The following is a 25,769-nucleotide window of genomic DNA, read 5'->3' as shown; positions in this document are numbered from 1 at the left end:
TTATGAAATCCTCAGAAGTTGATTTTTTAACAGCTATCAGGTATAACTGATGTACATTTAACTATATATATTTAAAGTATGTAATCTTAATTTTCTGTAAAAATTTATAAATTGAATAATTACAGCTCAAGGTGTAATTTTTGACTTACACACAACTTATGTTTATTTTTCTAGCCTTTAGAGATTGTTGAGTTTCATTGATTTGCTAGTTTATAATTTTTTATCAAATTTGAAAAAATAATTTTCTGGGCTCCAGTTACACATAGCATTTCTAAGATTTCAGTTCTACATATGTTAGGCTGCTTGAAGTTGCCCCACAAATCAATGATGCTCTTAATATTTAAAAAAAATTTAACATGTATTCATTTTTGAAAGACAGAGAGAGACAGAGTACGAATGGGGAAGGGGCAGAGAGAGTAAGGGAGATACAGAATTCAAAGCAGGCTCCAGGCTCCAAGCTGTCAGCACGGAGCCCGATATGGGGCTCTAACTCATAGACCGCAAAATCATGATCTGAGCCAAAGTCGGCCGCCCAACCAACTGAGCCACCCAGGCACCCCAATATTTTTAAATCATATTTCTATTTCTGTTATATTTTAGATACTTTTTATGAATCTATACTTGATACTTAATGTTAGCAATCTCTTCCTCTGCAGTGTCCAATTTTCTGTCAATCCACCCATTGTTTTTTTCATATCAGGCATTGTGGTGCTCAACTTTAGAAGTTTAATTTGGGTCTTAGTTACATCTTCCATATTTCTAATTAACACATTAGATCTCCAGTCTCTTGATTTTATGGAATATAGTTATAGTATCTCTTTTAATGTTCTTATCTACTAATTTTATCATCTCTGTCATGGACTGATTTAAATTGATTGGTATTTCTTCTCATTGTGTGTTATACTTCCCAATTTTTCACATGTCTGGTGAATTTTGATTGGATAGAAGGTGTTGTGAATTCTACCCAAGGTACTTGATATTTTGTATTCCTGTAAGCACTACTGAGCTTTGTTCTGGGATGGAATTAAGCTACTTGGAAAAAGTTTGATCCTTTTGCAATGTGCTTTTAAGCTTTGTTAACTAGGATTAGAACAGTGGTTAACATAGTGCTAAATTTGCCTCATTCCTCAAACAAGACCCTTTTGACTACTCTCCCTAATGTTTTACTTCTTGAATTATGAAATACTCTACTTTGGATTGTGGGCAAAAGAACTATTCATAGTTCTATGTGAGCTCTAGAGATTGATCCCTCTAATTATTTCTCAGATCATTTTCTCATGTTTTTGCTCTTCAGAACTCAGCTGAAGCCTCAAGGAAGAATTTCTTCAGATGTCCAGATGTCCAAATTTTTTTTTCTCTGTGCAATTTTCTCTTTTCCAGTACTTTGCCTTTTGAACTCTAGCTTTGCTATCCTCTCCAGACTCCAGCTCTGTCTTCTTAATTTATGGAGACTCCTGGGCCCATTCTAACATCCCTGTCACCGGGTCACATGGTATGGAAATCTCCCAGCCCATGACCTGGGGGAAGCATTGTTCTCACATTGTTGATTACTGGTCTCTCAGACATCACTGTCTTTTGTTCCCTGATGACCAAGATCTTAAAAAAATGTTTCATATTATTCCTCCTGATTTTCTACTTGTTTCAAGGAGGAGGCTGAACCCTCTTCCTGGTCCTTCAACTTGGCCAGATACACATATTTTGCAATGGAGTTTGAACTTTTACTCTTATATAACCATTATTTTATTTAAGGTGACTATATATTATATTAAGGTCACAAAAGACTTATATAACTTTTAAAGAAATATGCCAATTTCAATGATGCTAAGATGAACATTTGCCTACATAGATGCAATGATTCAATTTACAGACTTTATTTTTCAGTTTTGTAGTACCCAAATAAAGTCTTACAATAAATAGACTTCTACATTCAGTGTGATATATTACTTCAGAAAGTTATAAACTGACTTAGGTAAATAGTTTTTAACTATTTAGTGAATTATGACTACGTTATCATGTTAAAAATACGTAGACCCTTTTATAACAGAAGTCCTAATACCAAAAATATGTAGACCCTTTTATTACAGTTCTAATACCAATTGATTGAAAAAATGGTAACAATGGCAAAAAGTTCAGTCAAGATTTTAAATTAATATATTTTAGTAATGTCAACAATTTCTAACTTCATTAACAAAAAGTAGCATATATGTGTGAGAAATCATCTATTTAGATTAGAGATGTTTCTTGGTATATAAATGGTTTTAGAGATTTTTTTCAATAATGTTTCACCCTTCAGAGTTCTGTGCCTTACGATTTATTGGGTGAGAATTGGCTTTCTGAGAAAGCTAATTCAGAGGTGTGATGGTGAATTGGCCTTTAACACAAACAGTAATTCACTAAGTGGTGTCCTGGTTGCCTAGAAGAATGAACAATGTTTTAAATTTATATCCAGGGAGCAGTTTACACAGAGGAGAACTTCTGGCTTCTTGCATGTTCAGCATGACAAAGCTAGCATTTCAGAGTATTCCCAAACTCCAAACTAAAATCACATTGAAATTCCAAATCAAGCCAAAGAAAGCAGATATACATTTATTATCCACAATGTAGTTAAACAAAAATAAATTCAGCACTTGAATGTTCAGTTAGCTTATTTGCTTTTCCAATATTTAGTCCTATGCTAAAATATAAACAGGCAGATTGAGATATACGAAATTTTAATATACTCTGAATATTATGAATATACTATGAATATACAATGAAATCTGTATATAAAGTATATATATTTATATATGTATTAAATTATCTATACTTATTATTTCTTATTGAATCATTATTATTTCTTAAATTATTTTTATTAAATAATTTATTAAATAATATCATTTATTATTAAATAATGATTTGCTTTAAAATAATAATTATTAAAAATAAATATAAATACTTATTCAATAATTATACATTACATATATTAATATTTTATTGAAATATTTACATATATATATTTCAGGACAGAAATGAAACTGCTGCTAAACTATCTGCTTTACAGGGCGCCTGGATGGCTCAGTCAGTTAAGTGTTGGACTCTTGATTTCAACTCAGGTCAAGATCTCACGGTTCCTGGGATGGAGCCCCTTGTTGGGCTCAGCACAGAGCCTGCTTGGGATACTTTCTCTCCCTCCCTCTTTCTGTCCCTCTCCTGCTCACACACTGTCTCTTTCTCCCTCAAAATAAATAAATAAATAAACATGTAAGTATCCGCTTTCCACCAAATGCAAGCCTGATATGGTATTAGAATAGTAAGAAATTTTGAGAAGATAATTTAAAGCAAAAATAATTTTTAAAAATTCTGACATGAATGGGAAAACTATGTTAACAACTCAAAGTTGTAAAGTTCATGAACTATGATCAAAATAATCAGGAAATGCAGTGAATTCATTTGTAAATGAACATGAAAACTTTTAAATTTAAATTATTGCTCTACATGTATATCTCATTAAATATAACTACTTGGTGAAGCTTTCTTATATATACTCTTGCCTATATGGATTATATGTTTATAACTAGCTCTATTTTGCTCTTTATTTTCAAAAGGAATGCAAACTTGAAGAAATAACTTTGGTTGTAATAGATCTTAAAATTTGAAATGATACCTTGCATAGCTACTAGCTTAACTGGTCTCTTTGGTCCCAAAGTGATAATAACCAAATAAATGTTATATTCACCATTTCACCCTGGAAGGAAACATACATGAATATTTTATAAATATAAAGTTTGAATTCTGAAACACATCTTCTCTTTATTTAATAACCATCATTTCTTATTAAATTGAAATTCTTTAAACCTTGAGAACTTTCATTCCATCTCCAAAACAATTATCAAAGCTTTGTCCATAAAACAGAACAACATCAATGTCTCCAAAGTTGATAATTTGGTGATATTAACTTCTTTTTATATATTGTGGAATTCAATTAGTCCCTGAGTATTAATTTTTAAAAGTTCTTCTTACCAAAATTCATATGATTTTTAAACTTCATAAAAAAAAAACCACACTGGAAAACAAAACAAAACAAAAAAACCCACACTGTAATTATAAAATTTTTCTATTAGACAAATTGGGTCAGGTGGGTCCCAATTGAGTGAATTTATGTATTTTTAAATAAATTAATTCTCTACTAACTAGTCGGACATATATTTTACTTATGCTAAATATAGTAATAGGTGTTGATGATATTATATGTTAATATGACATAAAATTTATGTTTATCTCAATAGAATCTTTTTATTTATGAAAATTGAGTCACAGACACTCACAGAATAAGTCAAATATGAGTAAAATTGAATGAAGTATTTAAGTATTTGTGTACCCTACTCTCAAATTTAAAATATTTGTACCATATTAGAATATTAAGAAAGTTACAGAACAAAATTTGAGTATTTATATAAACATTCCTAAGTAGATTCTAAGTTACCTAAGAATACAGTCCCACTTGCTCTTTTAAGTATTTTGTCTAAGAACCTAACGTTATTCTCAGTGTGCAATTATTGTGATATGAATTAGAAAATCTTTTCTGCTTCCTACTTTAGCCAACACTGTTCCTTTTTTGAGATCGAATAATTCTCTTTTCCTCTATTGTAACCCTTCAACACTCTAATTGGTACCTTCCTATGAACTCAGAGGAATAATTGCCCATGCTGCTCGTTTGAAAATGGAATTAGAAGCACTGTATGATAGCATCTTTTATTATTACCTTTACTGTTGATTATCCATCTTTTAATTTTCATAACTTGATGCCCTATCTTTTAAGTTCCTCTAGGGCAGGCACTATGAATTAAAAATAATTTTGTCATTGATACAGCTTATTAACTGACACCTTAATACTCTTTAAAGCACTATTTAGATAATCACTAACTGCAATTTCAGGCATGTCCATAGAACTAAAAACTGTTATTTCTCAAGGCACTTGAAGAACTATCATTTAAACACATTCATTTTCTAATTGCGGAAAATTGATGTAAAAATTTTATATTCTAGACATGTGATTTGGAGATCAGAATCCATTTCTCCTTTCTCTCAAGTAGCCCCTTATTATTACAATAATGGATAAAGTTGCCATTCTTCTAAAAGCTGAATCTTACCAACAAGAGTAACATGCCTTTTCATAGGTGTATGTATGCAATTAACAAGTACTTCTTGGTTATTAATACCAAAAACTATTTGAAAAGCTATCTGTATATAGTGTATCAAAATTTTCTATCACAGAATGTTTAGAACCCCATTAAGGATTATTTTAATTTATAAAGATATTTCAAGAAAGGAAATAAAAGCGTGTGTGTGTGTGTGTGTGTGTATGTGTGTGTGTATACGTATGTATATGTGTGTTGATGTATACTGCACTTTGAGAGGTAAGTATTGTTATGAAAGAAAAAGCATAGGTTTGGGGATTAAACTAAGTTTGAATTCCAGCTATGCCACTTGCTAGCTGCATTTTGTTTAGCCCAATTTACTACCAATAGAGAGGAAATATAATAACTCACAGAATTGCTGTAAGTTTAAACAAAATCATTTAAGTAAAGGATTATGCAGAACATGTGAATATAGTAGATGATAATTACTGTTTTTTCCTTGAACTTTCTTGTAAATGAATTCAAAATAATTGTAAAATAGTAAAATAGGAAGTCTCCCTTTGTTCTATCAAGTTCATAGAGTCACCTTCAAGATCACAAAAATGTTCTTTGTTAAAATGATATTTTTTCAGAAATCTTTCATATATTGCATACAGTTACAAGAAGGGCATTTTTAAGAAGCTGATTTTGAATTTTTTTTAAATATAAATCAAAACAGAGCATTCACACCAAGTTTCCTCATTTGCAGGTTTATTTATTATGCATAATTCTCACTGCAGCTGAAATACAACAGTAACCTTGGCTCTTCCTTAGATAACTTAATTATGGTCTCATACATTTCCACCTTTAAAAGAGTAAAACGTTATATTGCAGAAACATGAATTAGGATCTATACTTGAAAACTCATATAAAGAAAATCATAATCTAAAATATGGTATTCTTTAAAATGTATGCTTCTATGAACCTTCCATTTCTAATGACTGACCTTTTGCAAGAGGTTGATGCAATTCAATAAAAAGAGTTCCTCAAACTAATTTTTTCACAAAAGTTTGCCTATTGTTGATTTCAACACAAAATGCAAACTTATTATTATAACCAATTAATGGCCTCACCTATGTAATAATATGACACTATACTACACTGTACAAATTCAAGGCATTTTCCCCCTGCTTACTCTGGACAGATGGCTAACTGTAAAATATATGGAAAAGTGATTTAAATAATTTCTGAAATTACTAAGACACTTTGGAAATTGGTTGTAATAGTAATCTTATGAGATCCTTGCACATAATAATATATCTCCATTAATTCTGAATTATGTATAGTTTTTTTATTATTATTACTGAGACAAAAGATTTCAGGAAGTTAACTTTTAAATAATATCCTTTTTCCCCCTCTAGTTGTATTTAAACTTTATGAATGTTAAATACTAACTTTTCACACTTGCAATGATTTTAGTCCCTATTCAATTCTATGTGACCCTGAAATATGATAGATATCAAATAAAGACACTGCATTGAAGGTGGCTTTTATTATAATTTGAAGAATATATCTGAGAGTATGTTCTCGATTGGCAATGATTTTGACTGCAGTGGAAAATTTCAAGTCAGATTTCACCTCTAGCAGAAAATGACATCTTCACACTTCAGCTCACTGATTTTGGTTTTGAATTATTTAATTAACAATCAATTTATCAAATCCTTTATTAGATTCAAAAGAGCTTTGCAGTAGCTCTTTAAACACATTTCAACTTACATGTAGATTGTTACGGTTTTCCTCTCAAAACCTCATAGTGAAATGAAGCTACATTATGTTGAATAAAAAGACTACAAAGTTTTAGCTGAAATTCCAGGAATTAGCTATTTATTATTTACATCAAGAAATCTCAGGCTCTTGCATGTGGTAAAGTGAGAGATTTAATAATATCGAAGGTTAACTGTTTTAAAGACCCCCTGTGGTTTTTCTTTTTCTGTTACCATAGGAAATCATCTGCCAGATTTGTGGTCAGTTTACTGTACTCTTCTATGAAAACAGGTAATATTTAATTTATAATGTTTGCTTCATTCTTAGTCCATAAATATTAATAACTTCCTGTATTTGCCTTCTAAGACACAGCATGATAGTAATAGAAATTTGTGAAACATGAGATTTAGCTTCTAGTTATAAGAGTTACATTTGGAATAAAACATTCCTAATTTTATATCACATATGGCCACTACTTTTCAGAATTTTTTTTCCTGAGATCCTAGAAAAGTATAATAATTTCTCTGTAACAAATAAGACCATCCTTAATTGTTGGTTCATCACTGCATTGTTTTATTTTATTCTAGATCAGGATAATGCCTATCTAATTTTAAGAAAGCGTCCAGAGTTGATGTAAAACTATTAAGGTATCCCTTAAAGCATTATTAAGTCTAAAGGATAACTGATTATTAGGAAGTATACATTAATTATTTTGAATATTTTTCCTAAAACACATGTTTATTCATGGGAATGTTGAATTTTTTATTATACCTTAATCGTTAATATTTCTAATGGGCCCATTACCTTTGTTAGTTGACCTTAACTTCCATTCGCTACCTATGGTCCCTTATACAACTATATTCAGAATCTTAAGCATGTGACCACCCTCTAAATAGTTTAAGTGTCACAAGTTTATAGGACTAAAGACTAGGTCTACCCTAATACGTTTTAGGGATTTAGATCTTGTAGCAATCTCATTTGAGCACGAGAGAGGATCGAAGAGTGTTGATAACTTCACCTTGGAATGGTAACTAGATTTTTTATCTGCACTAGAGAGTGAAACTAATATTACTTGGTATCTTTCACCTTTTACTTTTTATGTAACTATTCATTTAATTTGTGTGAGGGAGAGGGAGAGAGAGAGCTGGAGTGAGAGAGTGAGAAAGAGAACACACTAGAAAGCAAACTGAGTGGGTAGCTCACAGTCTGTATAAGACCAGACAGGATTTGTCTTGAGATACGCATTTGCTATGCCCAGTAGAAATAAATTTGGGAAGAATGTGACCTAGGTATCTACTGAGGAGGCCATTATTGTTTATTCCTTTTTTGAAAAACTGACATGATTGGAACAATTTTAACATACAGCCTGAGCCACTGCAGAAAAACTGCCATACCTTTTTTTTTTTTTTTTCCTTTTTGGAACCGGGCCAAAATCTTTGGAGAGGGCAAAACTATAAATAGTTATAAACAATTTCTTGAAAACTCAACAGGAGAATGGACATCCTGTTCATAAGACCGATGGTTTGGGATTTTCTGAAGTAGGAATCAGTAGTGAATCAATGTATAACCCAGAATAGTTTAGCTAGTTAACATCCATAGCAAACTTTGTTTTCTTTAACTTATTTAATTATTCCCTCTTCTACTTCTTCATAAAAACTCCTTGCTTTCACCCTGCATGTGGGACACACAGAATCTGTGCTCCCCAAATTACAATTCCTTGCTAGCAAGTGAATGATCATTTGCCTATCATTGTGGCTTTTTATTTTCAGTTTAACAATTTTCTTCCTGCTCTTCTTATAAAGGATATTTAAATAAGTCAGGGAGCAATAATTCACACTTTGCTTAATACTGAATACAACATTTTTCAGGCACTTGCTTTACAGCACACAGTGGAGGTATTTAAGGGATGAAAAATGATAGGGATTGCCGTTTTCTACTGGTAAATATATTTAGATATCCAACTTAGATGCCTTGGAAATAATGTTTCTCTTTTCACCAATTATCAGTAGAACATGGGTAGTCTGTCACAGTTTAGAAAGTTCCTACATACTTAGTTTATTAATTTAGGGACTGTTGAATAGCCAGGTTAAATAAATGTTATGTAAAACACCTGGCACTTAGTAAATTTTACTGTATGTATGTGTACATATAAATTTGTTATTTTGTGTGGAAGCATTTGTGTGTGAGTGTGCATTCTGTGTGTGTGTGTGTGTGTGTGTGTGTGTGTGTGTGATTTTCTTATTGCCACAGAGCTGATTTGCAATAAAATTTTATGGTAGGAAATATGAGGCTATCACAAGAAAACTTAATGTATTTTATTTGATTCATACTAAGCAGATAAATGAGATTATGAAAGCTGAAGTTTCAGTTCACACTGAAATTTGGCTTACAGCTCTATAATTTGAGATCATCCATCCTGATTTTGTTGATCTCAAGCATTACATTCTAGGTTTCACTAAATCTCTTACTTTGCACTGCTACATATAAAACACTAAATGAATTATTCAGGAAATCTTTAAGGACATTTTCATAAGCACTTAAGGAAATATCAAACAAAAGCCACCAATGAGGTGGTGTGTCCCTTCCCAAAATTAGTATGCTTGAGTCCTTACCCCCAATACTTAGAATGTGGCCTTATTTGAAGGAAGTGTCCTTACAAAGTTGATTAAGTCAAAATGAGTTTATTAGGTGGACCCTACTCCAATATTACTAAAGCCCTTATAAGAAAAGGAAATTTGGACACAATGGTAGACAAAAGGGAAAAAATGTGAAGACATAAGGAGAAGGCTGTCTGTAAGTCAAAGAAAGATCCCTGGAATGGATCCTTCCCTCATGGTACTCAGAAGGAGCCAGTCTTGCCAAAACCTTGGTCTCAAACTTCTGGCCTCCAGAACTGTGAAAAACTAAATTTCTTCTCTTCAAGCCATCCTGTTTGGGGTAATTTGCCATGGCAGCCCGAGCAAACTAATATAGAACATCTTCCTTGACATCATGATTTTATTTGGGTACATCCACTCCATCCTTATAAAATAATGCTTTACGTAAGTCAAATTAATGACTTACTCATAGCTTAACATGAAAGAAAATCTAGATCTTTCAGTGGAAACATTTTACATAAGATGGGCTTAGTCACAACTAACTTAGCCATAAGAAACCTGTTAACCCTCTCCACATAAAAGTAGTATAAGATTAACTGACTTGTTTTCTATTTCCCCTCCAGCCTTTTATTCTGTATACAGAATCAGTTACCAGCTAAGCCTCATGAGTTCAAAATGTCATTGATGAACAACTATAAACTGCTCTCTAAAATCAAGAGTTACACTACTAAAATACACAAAATTGAGTACATTCTAGTACTCCTTCTTCTGATTTCTATTTGAATGATAACAATTCCTGAATAAATTAAGTCATTATATGAATAATTCATTTTATATATAAACATTTTCATATTTCATTTAAATTTTCAAATTTCTAAACAGATTATTGACTGTTCTAAAGGGAACACAGATAAACTATTTTAAAACTGAAGTTGTCCCTTTTAGATAATACTCTCAATATTTAATTTCTACAAAGAAAAGTTTCATACAAAGTTGCCCAATTTAGTAATTTGCGATTTATGTCTCAAACACACAATCGTCTCATAGTTAAACCATGTTATAGAATTACCTAAATATAGGAATTTGAATAAAGCTTTTGGTTTTAGTTTAATGTAGCTGAGATAGTCATCTAGCTATATCCATTATAAGTCAGTCAGAGAAAGACTGATATCATATGATTTCATTCACATGTGGAATTTGAGAAACTCAACACATGAACACGGGAAGGGAAGCAAAAAAGATAAAAACAGAGAGGGAGGCAAACCATAAGAGATTCTTAAATGCAGAGCACAAACTGAGGGTTACTAGAAAGCAGGGGTGGGGTTCGGTGGGGGTTGAGTTAAATAGGTGACGGGCATTAAGGAGGGCACTTTTTAGGATGAGTACTGGGTGTCATATGTAAGAGATGAATCACTGGTTCTACTCCTGAAGGCAGACTACACTGTATGTTACCTAACTTAAATGTAAGAAAGAAAGAAAGAAAGAAAGAAAGAAAGAAAGAAAGAAAGAAAGAAAGAAAGAAAGAAAAGAAAGAAAAGAAAATATTAGACTTGGGAAAAAAATTCCAGGCTAGAATCACAGTTGTTGAAGGAAGTTAACATGTCTCTGTCACGTACTGTTGAGAAACTCCACCTTATGGAATTTCTTCTTCAATCATTTTAAAGGTTTATTGAGCTAGAAACAAGATAAATAGCCTGCCTCCATATTCCCTCAACAAAGTCAATACTTTCCTAAACAAAAAGCACACAACAAATATAATCCCCCCACCAAAAGAGAGAGAGAGAGAGAAAGAGAGAAGAAAAAGAAAGAGAGAGAGAAGGGAAGAAGAAAAAGAAACAAAAGAAAAGGAAAAAATGAAACTAGGAAGAGGAAAGCTAAAAACAGGATGATCCTGATTCTAAGGAAAGGAGAAAAAATACACAATTATATAAAGTAAACTTGTAAGTTATTGACTTATTGTCAAATGCTATAAAGATATAGAGGAACTAAAGATAATATAACTTCTTGTATTAAACTGAAGTGTTTAAAAAATTAAGGGCAGACAGACAAAAAGCATCCTCACACTATAACATTTGAGACACAATTTATCTAGAATAAATTAACTTTTCTTTTTTAAAAGCATTAATCACTGGAAGTAGTTGGTTCAAACAGGCTCCTGATTTAAACTTCTTTCTTAAAATAAAAATGTTTCTTTTTCAATTTTTAAGACTAATAGAAAGGATTGAAATGATGAGTGGGGAATCTCAAGCCTTCATATTTAAAGAAATATCTTCTTCCTGACACCTTAGTAAATAGAATATTTTGTGCTGAAAATAAACTAGAGAACTTTCCAAGAAAGACTTTTCCTTTAATATCCGCTGTGCTTATGGATGTTTCAAAAATAAAATAAATGCTTCTTTGTTGTTCTTTATTTGCTTAAAATATAATGCAGTTGTGAGGAATAAGGGCTTGGTGTACTTCTGATTTTTAAAAAATACCCTCTCCTATTAACTGAGGGACCATGGGTAGTTTATTAATCTGCACATATTTTTTTATCTGTAAAACGTATTGTTCTTAAACTTACATGATATGACATTGTATGATATGATACAAGGAGACTTCATCTGGCAAAAATGTTAGAAAAACTTGGTTAAGGGAGAAATATATCTTCATTATTAAGTATGTGGGTAATATATATAATGTATAAAATATAAATGCAATTTTTTTTAAAATTGTCATTCTTTCCACTGAAATAAGTGATATAGTCTATGAAAGAGGTAAAAACACACATACTTGAGAAACAGTATATTTATAAATCAAATAAATACATTGTACTATACATGTACTACTGCATATTTCTCACACTCATATAAAATAAAATATTTGTATTTTTCTTATAGCATAAATTCAGAACAGAAATTCCCTACCTAATATATAAACTGGCCATTTGGGAACAGAACATTAAAAAAATAGGTAATCTGAGATTTAGAAGGCACCTCAGAGACATTCTAAAACAGGCCATTCATTTGATATTTTAATCTCCCCTCAAAGCTTTTCAGCCGGGCATTCAATCCATATATGTTTGAATACCTGTTATACGCAGCAGTAACACATATTGCCTGCTAAATTTGTCTCTAGCATCCTGATTATTTAAAGCTAATATTTAGTTTTTATAGAGCCAAATATATTCACTTTAGCCTCTACTTATTAATCCTTTGGGGTATTAAGAGAAGAACAATCCTTCTTGTCATAACAGACTTTAAGCAAAGAAAATAATTACGCTTCCCACTAACACCCATAACACACATATGTACATTTACACACACACACACGCACACACACACACACACAAATACACACAGTACTTTGTCTTTTTCAAAAGAAATGTCTAAGGACCAGGGATTTATGAGTTGGCTGTGAAACTTTTTATCACATTCACTGGCATTGCCTGTACAGATACCAGGGTGGTGGCAGGGAAGAGAGGCCACATGTTTCTGGAAATAAAGGCCAGCCTATATGTGACAATAGTATTCCATATTTACTGTTAGTAGAAAGTGCAGCTTCAGTTAACCTATTCTCTCAAATGACCTACTAAATATATACAAATAAGTTTAAATCATACTTTCTTCTGCTGCTTCACTGTTTCCTTTCTCAAGTCATTTTGTCCACCAAAGTCTGGAAGTAACATATTTTGTCTGATTATACTAAAACTACTTGGCCTAATGTTGGCATGCTTAGGGTTACAAAATATTTACCTAGTTTATTTTCTATCAGAACTTCAAGACATATACAAATTTGGCAAGTATTTCCTCTGTAATCTAAAAATAGAGAATAATACCAAGTCACAAACTTCCAAATGCACTTGTTTGCTTCTATTTGGAAAGAAATGCATTTATAAGAAATGTTTTAATGTATTTGGGCCGTATATCATTGGGAGAGATTAGCTAAAGCCACAGATATAGAAGATACATAATTGAATATCACAGTGCTTTAAGAAACTCAGCCTGTAATAGATGAAAGAATAACATATACACAGAGGACGTATTTCAACATAGCATCAACAGAATGGGTGAAGACATAAAGAGGAACAACCTGGCATATGGGCACTGTTGATACAGATGTTGGTAAAATGAAACAAGCAGTGAATGTTTGAGAAAATGATCAATACATCATATGAATATCCCCTCTAACAACATAAGCTTACCTTAAAGCATATTGGTGAGTCAACCATTTGGAATGTAGAGTAAAATGATAATAATTAAGATTATGTTTATAGTTTGTAGCATAGTATGTTCAAAAGGGCAGAGGATAGGATGAGAACATAAAATAGATTTCCATCCCAAAAGAAAGAAAGAAAGAAAGAAAGAAAGAAAGAAAGAAAGAAAGAAAGAAAGAAAAGAAAGAAAGAAAGGATAAATAATAACCAACATTAACTGGTTGTGATGTTCAGCATTTGGAGGGAAATAAAAATGAAAGTTGGAAGTTAAGACTATATAAATGAGGGCAGCAACATGTTTATAGGATCATGTAAAAGAGCTAGTTTATAGAAGGACAAGTAGCAGAATTTGTTAGGGGGCACCTAGAGATCAAGATATTAATGTAGGTACTTTGCTTTGGAAGAAATAAAATAATTAAACTTTCAACCAAGTAGGCGGTTAGGCCAGAGATAGAAGGAAAATCAATGATACAAAATATTCCTCAAAATCTAATACTATGTTTTCTATTTCATTGAATGTAAAAGACACCCAATTATATGATACACCTTTATTTCCAGCATAATGAATAAAGATAACACCTGCTATTATAGATGTATTGTAGGGTGCTGTAGGGAAATAGAAGAGGAAGAACTTGGTCTCAGGATGAGTAAGGACTTTTTGGAGGAACTGATTCATTAGTCCAATCCAAGAAGGGGGAGAAGAGGAGGGAAAAGGGAGGAAATGGGGAAGGAGGGGGGGAAATGGGGAAAAAGAAAAAAAATGTATAAGGGAGGTGGGATGATTAATAATACATGAGTAAATGAGGGAGGGTTAGAGGAGATAAAGGGTATGGTGTGTGTTTGAAAACATGTAATTAGTTTATGATTCCTATAGTGTAAGTTTCAGCGCAGAGAGTGAAAGGCTATGAGCTGAAGAGGCCGGTGAGGACCAGACTCTTACGTGTGGGGCTAAGAAATTTGGACTGGATTTGATGGAAATTCAGGAAAATTATGTGATTAAAAAATAATAAAAGTTTAAAATGTGGAAAATGTTTTTTGAGGACTATTAAAATAGTCCAGATGGAGAAAATGAGGACCTGAAGCAAGATCATGATAGAGGAATAAAAAAGTAAGAACAGATTTTAAAAACACTAAAATGTTACAATTCCAGAACTTATTCTGAATTTAGCAAGTTTATGTTGACTATATCAATAATAATATTTTTCAGGTTCGTAATGGAACCTTTGCAGTGTGGAAGCAACTTAATTGATCCTGAGTATCAGTGAGTTGAGTCTGGATTTGGGAAGAAAAGAGCAATAAGAAGAATACAGACTTGTGAACTAAATGTTTAAAAGTGCGGAATTGTGGTGACAACCAAAGTTTCATGACAGCACATTACATTTCCTTCAAGACATGACATTTTTAAAAAAGTCTTAATTCATATAAGACTATATTTTTTAATTTTTCAGGGATCTGGTATCCAGATTGAACTAAGAAAAAAGTAAAATGTTGCCTTATGGAGGAGGCATCTGTGCAGTGAGAAACAGAGATTTCATCCTGTACAAAACTCTCTCAGGCTGAAATATTGAGCAAAAAGTTTTCTAAAAGGCACACATTTAATCCTGGTTTAAGGAAAAGACCATTAAAGACAGAACATTAGAAACAAAATCCCCATGGTAATGCATGCAACTATTCACAATACAAATCTCTGAAATGCAAAAAGAATAATATGATTTCAATACATGGTTGAAAATTAATTTATATTCTAAGCAGCTCTGAGTGTATCAGTTATATTTGAACAATGAAATTCAAGTGAATCATGTAGAAATTAGAGTTAATACTTAGTATGGATTCTATTTCATTTGTGTACTCTCTGTAAGCAATGTAATTACATAAAAAGAGAGATGGTTCATCATTAAGAAATGACTTTTCCATCTGGGCCTATGAATTATTTTACTAGAAAGTAATAATAATTTCTTGCCAATGCATATATCAATTACTGCCATAACATAATAATAGCAATGGTAAATATTAAATATTTATTTTTTATATATATTTTGCTCATATAAAATGACTCAGACTGGAGATTTCAGGAGATAGAGAGGAGTTTCTCAAATCAGATAACAGGTAGTGTAATGTCACCTTGAACCATATAAAAATACTTTTTTTAATAGGTTATAGGCCCAGGGGCGTCGGGGTGACTCGGTCGGCTAAACATCTAACTTTAGCTCATGATCTCACAGCTTGTAAGTTGGAGCCCCACATCAGGCTCTGTGCTGACAGCTCAGAGCCTGAAGCCTGCTTCAGATTCTGTGTCCCCTTCTCTCTCTGCCTCTCCCCTGCTCATGCTCTGTCTCTCTCTCCTTCAAAAACAAATAAACATTAAAAAAAAATTTTAATAGGTTATAAACAGAAATACCAGAAATGCCATATAGTTCTAGTTTGGTATATCAGAAATTAATTTTATAAATCCCATATTGCAGAATTTCTAAGCTATTTTTAAGTCTTCTTACATATTTTATATAATCTGGGATGACTTAAGGTAACTATTAATTATTTTCACAAATTTTCTAAGGAACCTGGAGAACCATCTTCAGACATGAACATATTATTAGGAGGTGATCAAGATCAGGGAGTAAGAACTTTGATTGCCTCAACATTCCTGAGGAAAATATTGAAATAAATAATATGGATTTCTCTTTGAAAACTATACATTTCCTGAGTTTAAATATCAGAATACAAAAGCCAGCAGCCATAGTCTATCAACCGACATAATGCAAAAGGATCTAGTTATAAATTGTGCGTATCTCAAACAAAAAATCCAAATAGCCAATGTTATAAATAAACATTCATTTATCAATCAGTAAAGCCAGCATCTTTCCTCCAACTGATTGTAGAATATTCTTGAAATCGTTCTCCCACCCTTACCTTATCCAATCCCTTACCAAGTTGAAGATACTATCTGATAATGTCAAAATCTTCTGCCCTAATTTCTATCCTTCATAGGAACTATAGCAAGTCAAAATTATTATAGTACACAGATCCCCACCTGCTGGTATTTACTCACTCGAATAATGCCTCCTCTCAACCTTCCACTCCCTGCTTGATTGTGGGAGGAAATGATGACTTACTTCTTAACAATAGAATATGGGAAATATATTGGGATGCCATAAGAATGACATCTGATTCACTAGCAAACTCTTTCTCCTGCTGACTTTGCTGGAGCAAGTTCCCATGTTGGGAGCTGCCCTGTGGAGCAGACCATGTGGCAAGGCACTGAAGATGTTGGGCTCCGGTCAACAGACAGCAAGAAACCAAGGCCCTCATTCAAACGGGCTTCTAGTACCTCAGGAAACTAAATGGTGTCTACAATCGAGTGAGCTTGTAAGGGGGATATTTCCACACTTGAAGTTTCAGATGAGACTCCAACCATGCTTAACACCTTACATGTGGGAGATCCAGAAACAGAGAACCCATTTCAAGTTTGCCCAGTCTTTGACTCATGGAAACTTTGGGGCAAAAATGTGTTTCATTATATGCTTCTGTGTCTGTGGTACTTCATCACCACAAATAAATAATACAGATACTATTACTCTAACATGGACTACAAGTGTTTTATTAGCTTCTCCTCTGGCACTATCCAAAGCATTCTCCTCCATTCAACAACAGTTGTTTGTACGAAATGCAAACCTAATCACAATGTCTTCTCTCTTTTTCCAACCACACATACTGTTTATAATTCTTTAATGGCTTCTCATTGATCATAAGAAATTTATATTTCCTTAATATGACCTAAAAACTTTCACCTGTGGCCTTCATCTATTTCTCCAGTCTGATCATTGTCCCTAGGGAGGATTATTCAGATCCACTTACTGCCATACAGTCAGAGTTAGAAAATTACTTGCTGGGGTGCCTGGGTGGCTCAGTTGGTTAAGCACCAGACTCTGAATTTCATGTTGGGTTATGATCTCTGGATTTCGACTCAGGTCATGAACTCATGGTTTGTGAATTGGAGCCCTCTGTCAGGCTCTGCACTGAGGAGCCTGCTTGGGATTCTCTCTCTCTCCCTCTCTCTGCCCCTCCCTTGCTCATGCTCTTGCACTCTCTCTCTCTCTCTCTCTCTCTCAAAATAAATAAATAAATAAATAAACTTAAAAAAAGAAAGAAAAGAAAATCATTTGCTAAAGTGTCTCATATCTTTTGTATTACTTAGTGAAAGTTGTTTCATGACAGTTTTAAACACCCAGATATACATATAAAAAAAGAAAGGTAATTTTGGCATAAACTATATCAAATACAGCTGTAGTGTCTGTGTAGATATCACTGGGCCCTAGGATAGGCCCTATTCTGTTAAATATTGTTATAACATGTGAGTGGAACTGGAAATAAAACACATTTATTTTATAAATAGCACAAAATTAAGAGAGATAATTCATACACAAAAAATGAAGTATTTCAAATTATTGGAAAAATAAAAATCAATAAAGCTTTTTCAATTTCTTCACTAGCAATGAGGAATTCTTCATTAGAAATATAATATATTATATTTGTAAAACCCATAAGGTTATACTAAAGATTAAATGAGATAGTGTGCAAAGCACCAAGTTTTATGTATATTACTGAGTAAGTATTCAACAATATTTCATAATACTTTTAGAATGTGTTAGAAATGTACTTCAGTACAATGCAAAGTACTCCCACTTGTGGTAATGATTGAGAAGTTAGACCACTAATGAAGGATTCTCTGACTCTGATAATGAGAGTGGAGGGAAAATCTTCACTGTGTTATACTGAGACCCAACCTCTACCACCAATCAATCAAATACAGGCATGGCCAAATCAGAGTCCGTTAATGATTCCTCATGTGCATTTCATCTTCACCCACATTTATCTCGAGTGGAGAACTTCAGACTATGAACGTATTCCCCTTTGCAATAAAATAGGAGGTTATGGGTAAGGGAGAGTGGTAATGCTACTGCTTGCTTTATTTACTGTATCCAATCATGACAGCCTCTCTTTGATGGTCTTTGTATTAAGAGTAATTAATTGAAAATACGCATAAGATCTGATAAAGGAAGAATGGGATACACTGTTTCTCCCAACAAATAAATATCAAAATTTCTCAGTGTGGGATCAAAATATGAGTAGCTTTTTGAATGTTTATGGGGTGATTTTAAGATATATTTAGGTTTGAGAAATTTGCATGAACCTGGTAAACTGCATGGGACCTATGAAACAGAAGAAACCCTTCTATGTATGTGGGAATTGCAAATTCATCCAAGACTAAGGTTTCATGATTAAACCTTTATTCCTATCATTATTTTTCTGCAAATGGACACCATCCTTTCTATTTTCCATGGTGATTATTATAACTATCTTCATTTTATTCATTCAGAAAAGAGCAGAGCAGTTGTAAAGTCCTAAAGTTAAAAGTCTCAATTGTAAGTGAACCCATCATTTATAATGAGACACACTTTACCAAAGCAGAATTAGGCTGACCATGAGATTCCATCAATATGATATTTTTATTAATCTATATCACAAATAGGGATTGAAAAACCTTAACACTTATTGTATGTTTTGACATTACCAAAATGAATTACTATATGAAATCTGTAAGTTATTTTGATGCTGTCATAACAATGAAGAATCCATTTATCATTCATGTTATTGTCCCAACAGTACGAAAACAAAACTAATAGTATTGGCCTTTCTACTTTTATTTATAACGTAAACCTCCAAAGGCAACCTACTGTTTTTGTTTAACGTAGTTTATGTCTAATAGCCATTGAAAATAATGGCTAATAGGACTTCTTATTAAAAATACACAAATATTGATAATTTTCTAGAAAAATTATATTATTTATTCCCCATTAAGAAAATTAAACCATAAAATATTGAAATGTATATTTCTATGCATATATTCCATACCTATCTCATGAAGCTATTGATTATATAATGTTAACATTTTTGAAAATATTAAAATAACCCTCATCACCACACACAAAAAAAACCAAAAACCAAAAAGCAGAAAACTAGTTAGTGGACACTTCTGGATATTTAGAGCTATTTATTCTTTTGTTTAAATAATCACATTAAGGTGGTGAATATGATTAATTATTTACATGCAAAAAATATAACATCACTCATAATGTTTTATTTATTATACATAATCTAAAAACAATTTTAAAATTCACATTTGCCCTATTTTATCCATCCATCTATCTATTCTACATATCTGTTTAATGCATTTGAAAGTAAGCCACAGCTGTCATGAACTTCACTTTTAATTATTTCAGCACATATCTCCTATGAATAAGGATGGTCTTCTATGTAATACAGCATCATTATAACACCATATAAAATTGATAATAATTTCATGATAGCAAGTAATATATAGTCCACACTAGTCTTTACTTAATGTACATCAATGTATCCATAATTTTTTTTTAACCTAAGATATAATCAAGCTCCATAGTTTGTGTTTGGTTGTATGGCTCCTTAGTTCTTTTCCGTCACAGTTATAGCCCCATCATTTAGTGTGTTTTGAAGACTGTAAGCTACTTATCTTCTAGAATAGTTTACATTCTAGATTTGTCTACTGATTTATCGTATTTAATTTAAGTTAAAGTTAACTACTTTGGACAAATTTACTATGCAGATGATTTGTGCACTTATTACATCATATTAGGAGATACATAATAGGTTATTTTTATCACTTAAATGGTGACTACATTTTCTCTCTGAACCAAAAAAGTAATCCATTTGTAATATTTTAATATAAATATCCTTATGTGCAACAAGCTTTCATACTACTAATTAGCTAGATCTATCTAATATGTGACAGATAAATCATAGAAGAATTATCTATTCTTTCATTTTGGATGTAGACTTGGCCATGTGGCTTGCTTTGGCAATGAGATGTTAGTGGATTGTATGAAAACAGAGGCTTGCTTGAAATATCCTTGCCCAGGCTTATTGTTTTGCTCCCTTTAACCACAAAATAAAATTTGTGACTCAGATAGCCACTAGTCCAGGAGAATTAAAAACACAAATAAAAGTTCTTTGTATATGTTATAACGTAAGACTATTAAACTGGATTATGGCAAATACTGATGAGCTTTACTTGATTTAGTAAGTACTTTGGGGGTTGAAAAATGATTTCTTATATTTGCTTTTTGTATGTATGTATATATCTATATATCTATATATCTATATCTATATCTAATATATATATATATAACATATATATATATATATTAACTTGCCTTAAGTAAAACTCTCTCTCTATTCCCCCTCTTTGTTTTTATAAGTCACTATGGATTCAAAGAGTTTTTATTCAATATGTTATACTTCATTTGCATTATTATTCTGTTTGAAACTTAAATTATGTTAAATTGAACAGGTGGATACCCTTAACATACTAATTATTATACTTTTTGGACACAACCCTATTGTCTCTGAGCAGTTCTTTGCTTTATGTACTAATAGCATATTCACCACTGCCCATACCTGGAATCACACATTTCTCAAGGATCTCTGATCCATGGTAGTGGGGAATGGTACTTGACAATCAATCCAACACTGTGTAGGTTTTTAATCTAAAGTCCAAAACATTTTCTACAGAAATATACTTGGATCACTTCCCTTCAAAAAAGAAAGAGGAAAGTTTAAGGAACTGAATAAATTACCAAGAGACAGGTGGATTTAAAAAGAAACTGGGAAAGAAGCAGCAGCTGCTTAAGACCAAAGAACAAATGACAAGTTATATCCATGGCACCTGTTCTTTGTTTCCTTTATTCCTAAACATGGCAGTTTTTTCTCCCTCTCTCATTTTTCCTTTTCTTTGTCCACTGTAATTCCTTCCCTACATTTTCATTTTCGCTTTTATCTCTTGGTTTTCTTATAATTTTCCGTTTAGTCTCTTCTTTCTCATTTATCATCTGTATCATATGGAAATTATAGGGAAAGTGAGTGGTATTTTATACTCTAGTTTGTTCCATAAATCCGTCTATTCAAAACACCAAACCTTCTAATAATAATAATAAAAATAATACCTTAATAATAATAATTAAAAGCAAGAGACTAACACAAAATAATTTAATGTGTAATGTGATTGTAGTTTATTCAAATAAATTCAAGTAATTTTTGCAAAACTTAGCATGTAGAAAATCTCTACTCTTTTTTTTCTACCAAAAGCAAAAGAACACTTTGTAGTTCTAAGATATATATTTTCTAAAAAGTTAGTACAGGAAAAGATTTGATGAGACAACTAAGCCAAGTATGTTACCTCCTTACTAAAATACAGATATATAATCCTTGCTTCCTCAATTGAAATTCACTATCATGCATAGCACACATTCTAAACCAGAATTTAGATCCATTAAAAGATAATGTAAGTGTTTTATTGTTACAATGATGATCTTGTATTTTATAGTAACTTTTCAATAAGAAATCAGAGTAGTAAAAAGACTATTTGCCTTTGGGTATGCTACAACCAAAACTATTTGCCTTTGGATATGCTACAACCAAAAATGTGAAATTTTCATACTTATATATATACAAATGTGTGTGTATATATATATGTGTGTGTGTGTGTGTGTGTGTGTGTGTGTGTGTGTCAGTTTTCTCCCATATTTTATTTTTTTTACCCTAGTTATATGCCACTACTTCTTTCTATAATGATATATAAGTATAGTCTTCACATCAGACCACTAGTTCATCTTGAGGATATTTCATTACAAAGGTTTGGATGTAGCCTATGAGATCCTCGGACTTGGCCTTCAACTCAATATTTTAGTGTTTAAATATAATCTTTACCTTATTTTGGCATATACACATATTGTAAAAAAATTGACATTAAATAAGCTCTTGGGGTGCCTAGGAGGCTTAGTCTGTGAAGGCTCCCATTCTTGATTTTGGCTCAGGACATGACCTCAGCATTCGTGAGATCGAGCCCTGTGTTGGGCTCTGCGCTGACAGCACCTACCCTGTGGGATTCTCTCTCTCTCTCTCTCTCTCTCTCTCTCTCTCTCTGCCTCTCTCTGGCTCATGCTCTCTTTTTCTCAAATATATAAATAAACGCTTTTTAAAAAAGAGTTTAAAAATTACTATGTCATTTAGACATTTAAATTGCACGTTTATATAATAATTGAAAACACAACTAATTTATATAAAGTTCTACAGGAACCTTTAAGTTGGTCCTGGTTTTCTTCAGTTAGAAATAGATACATTTTGGGGCACCTGGGTGGCTCAGTTGGTTAAGCGTCCGACTTCGGCTCAGGTCATGATCTCACCATTGGTGGGTTCGAGCCCCAAGTCAGGCTCTGTGCTGACAGCTCAGATCCTGGACCCTGCTTTGGATTCTCTCTCTGCTCCTCCCTCACTCACGCTCTCTCTCTCTCTCTGCTCCTCCCTCACTCACGCTCTGTCTCTCTCTCTCTCTCTCAAAAATAAATAAACATTTTTAAAAAATTATTAAAAAAAAGAAATAGATACATTTTGGGGCACCTGGGTGGCTCAGTTGGTTAAGGGTCCAACTTAGGGCAGGTCATGATCTCAGGTCATGATCTCATGGTTTGTGAGTTTGAGCCCCGCATTGGGCTCTGTGCTGGCAGCATTAAGCCTGCTTGGGATTCTCTCTCTCTCTCTCTCTCTCTCTCTCTCTCTCTGTCTTTTTCTCTCTGCACCTCCCCCACTAGTTCCCTCTCTCTCTCCAAAATAAATAAACATTAAAAAAGTTAAAGAAATAGATATATTTTGAAATAAGTTATATTTAACTTTTATAAACTCTTCAACAAAACAAGGTCATTAATTCTGATATATTTCTCCTTGATTATTGGAATTTTAGAGGCTGCCTTATGATGCTTATGCCTCTAGTGGGTACTCAAAATCAAATTTGAACTACAGCAATTATGTTGAAGTTAAGACTGCAATTTTCAAATATTACACATGTCTTCATAAATAACAACAAAGCCACAGTAGATTGAGACCTAGTTTGGATAAAGGGAAGAAGCTGGGTAAGGAGTTTACCTTGCAAGAATGAACTACACAAAAGTCATCTGCCCAATTGATGGTTTATTTGGGATTAAGTCTTGTTTTTGAGATCTGTTGTGGGCCCTCATACTACTAACTATATCCACAGGAAGTCAAGACCAAAATTGTAAAAATGTCTCTTGGAGGACAAAAAGGTACTTCCAAATTAGAAGTTCTCTATGTATAATTGCCATTTTTCTGCAACACAGTTACTGACAAGGGAAGCAAAGTTGCCTTTAGAAAAATGAATGCTCTCTCACTTCTGTCTTTTAGCTGAATTCTACTAACTTTTTTGTATATCCACATCCGCATTTGTATTACATATTCATTTGCTTAGGAAAAACTATCATATACCTATTTAAGACTACCTCTGTGAAAACATGAATAATATTTTAATAATATTTGAGTTATGTCCCATATGTAACATGTAATAATATAGTATTCATTTATATATACCATAATTATGGTCTTTAGTATTCTATTATGGTCCTTTTTGATAATAAATTAAGAGAAGTTACAAAATAAACTGCCAGTTTTTTCACTCAGTAATTCATTAAAAAATAAATGAATGGGCTACTTGTTTGATGGGTGTAGTATTTTTTTTAACTTCTTAGGAATTTGATATGGCTTACAATGCATTAACTGCATTATAGCACTGTTTAAGATAGTATATCATGAGAAAAAGATATTATAACTGTATTCATTTACTATCAAAATATACAATGCATTCTCTAGGTTATTGGAATGTAATATTGGAAGCTTCTACAATATATTATTCAAACCTAACTCAAATACTATGCTTATGTATTTAAAGATTTTTTTAACGTTTATTTATTATTGAGAGACAGAGAGAGAGCGTGAGCAGGGAAGGGGCAGAGAGAGAGAGGGAGACACAGAATCCGAAGCAGGCTCCAGTCTCTGAGCTGTCAGCACAGAGCTCGACGCATGGCTCAAACTCACAAACAGCGAGATGATGACCTGAGCTGAAGTCTGACGCCTAACCCACTGAGCCACTCAGGCGCCCCACTATGCTTATGTATTTTAATCTTTTTTTTTTTTATTTTTTTTTTATTTTTTATTTTTGGGACAGAGAGAGACAGAGCATGAACGGGGGAGGGGCAGAGAGAGAGGGAGACACAGAATCGGAAACAGGCTCCAGGCTCCGAGCCATCAGCCCAGAGCCTGACGCGGGGCTCGAACTCACGACCGCGAGATCGTGACCTGGTTGAAGTCGGACGCTTAACTGACTGTGCCACCCAGGCGCCCCTATTTTAATCTTTTTTTAAGGAGGATATTATTACAGCAAATCATAAGTTAATAAAAGGATTAAGAAACATATCAGTTTTTATATGTATTGCACTGACAAATTAGGATGAAACAGGAAAAAAACACTTTCAAGAAGGTTTTTACAGCATGGGGAAAAATGAACTCTTATGGAAATAATGTATCATTCATATCAATTGTAAGCAGTGCATTTTTTAATACTTGTGTCTGTGGTTTAGCATTAATATGAATTACATGTCTTCTCCTATAGAGATTTAAATATCTAATCATTTAATGAAAATGGGAGAAGAATGATTAAAATTAGAACCCAGGACACTCATTTATACAACAAAAAAATACAAGATATATCTTGTTAATTTATTTGTTTTCCAATATTATGCCTTTCACCAAGACAATTCCAGAACATGCTAAGAAAACTTTGCAAGACCACAGAGCACAATTATATAGTTTGGATTAAAACATACTCTCATTGTTTACCTCTTGTATTTGACAAACATCTGCAGAAAATCTTCTCACAAGACAATATCCAATGACTAAATCTTTTTGCTTCTTGTCTGATAAACACATTTCCTTAATGCTTCCATAATGAAGTTTAAAAGAATTATAGTAAATACTATAATATCCTATAATGTTATAAAAGAAATTTAACTTCTATTTTCATGCTACATTATTATTTTTATGTTTTATTTCTTTTTTAAATTTTAATTTAATTTAATTTAATTTTGAGAGAGAGAGAGAGTGTGAGCAAGAAAGGGACAGAAAGAGATGGAGAAACAGAATCTGAAGCTGACTCCAGGCTCTGAGCTGTCAGCACAGAGC

The 25,769-nt window shown here is 32.6% G+C and overlaps 1 protein-coding gene and 1 long non-coding RNA gene across 3 annotated transcripts in view; one reads left to right on the top strand and one right to left on the bottom strand.

Annotated features, from left to right (window-relative positions):
- LOC122217743 overlaps positions 1-15,622 on the top strand; it is a 62,905-nt gene extending 47,283 nt beyond the window's left edge. Inside the window, exons 3-4 of one of the 2 annotated variants that reach the window (XR_006201650.1) lie at positions 7,099-7,151; positions 14,860-15,622. This is a non-coding gene — a long non-coding RNA (uncharacterized LOC122217743). The remainder of the gene's footprint in view (positions 1-7,098; positions 7,152-14,859) is intronic. The other variant, XR_006201651.1, reaches the window with a different exon arrangement.
- FSTL5 (follistatin like 5) overlaps positions 1-25,769 on the bottom strand; it is a 793,609-nt gene that overhangs the window by 547,677 nt on the left and 220,163 nt on the right. The window lies entirely within an intron of this gene.

This window comes from Panthera leo, chromosome B1 (genome assembly GCF_018350215.1).
Source record: "Panthera leo isolate Ple1 chromosome B1, P.leo_Ple1_pat1.1, whole genome shotgun sequence".
Lineage (NCBI taxonomy): Eukaryota > Metazoa > Chordata > Mammalia > Carnivora > Felidae > Panthera > Panthera leo.
This window is presented reverse-complemented; position numbering and strand designations above follow the sequence as displayed.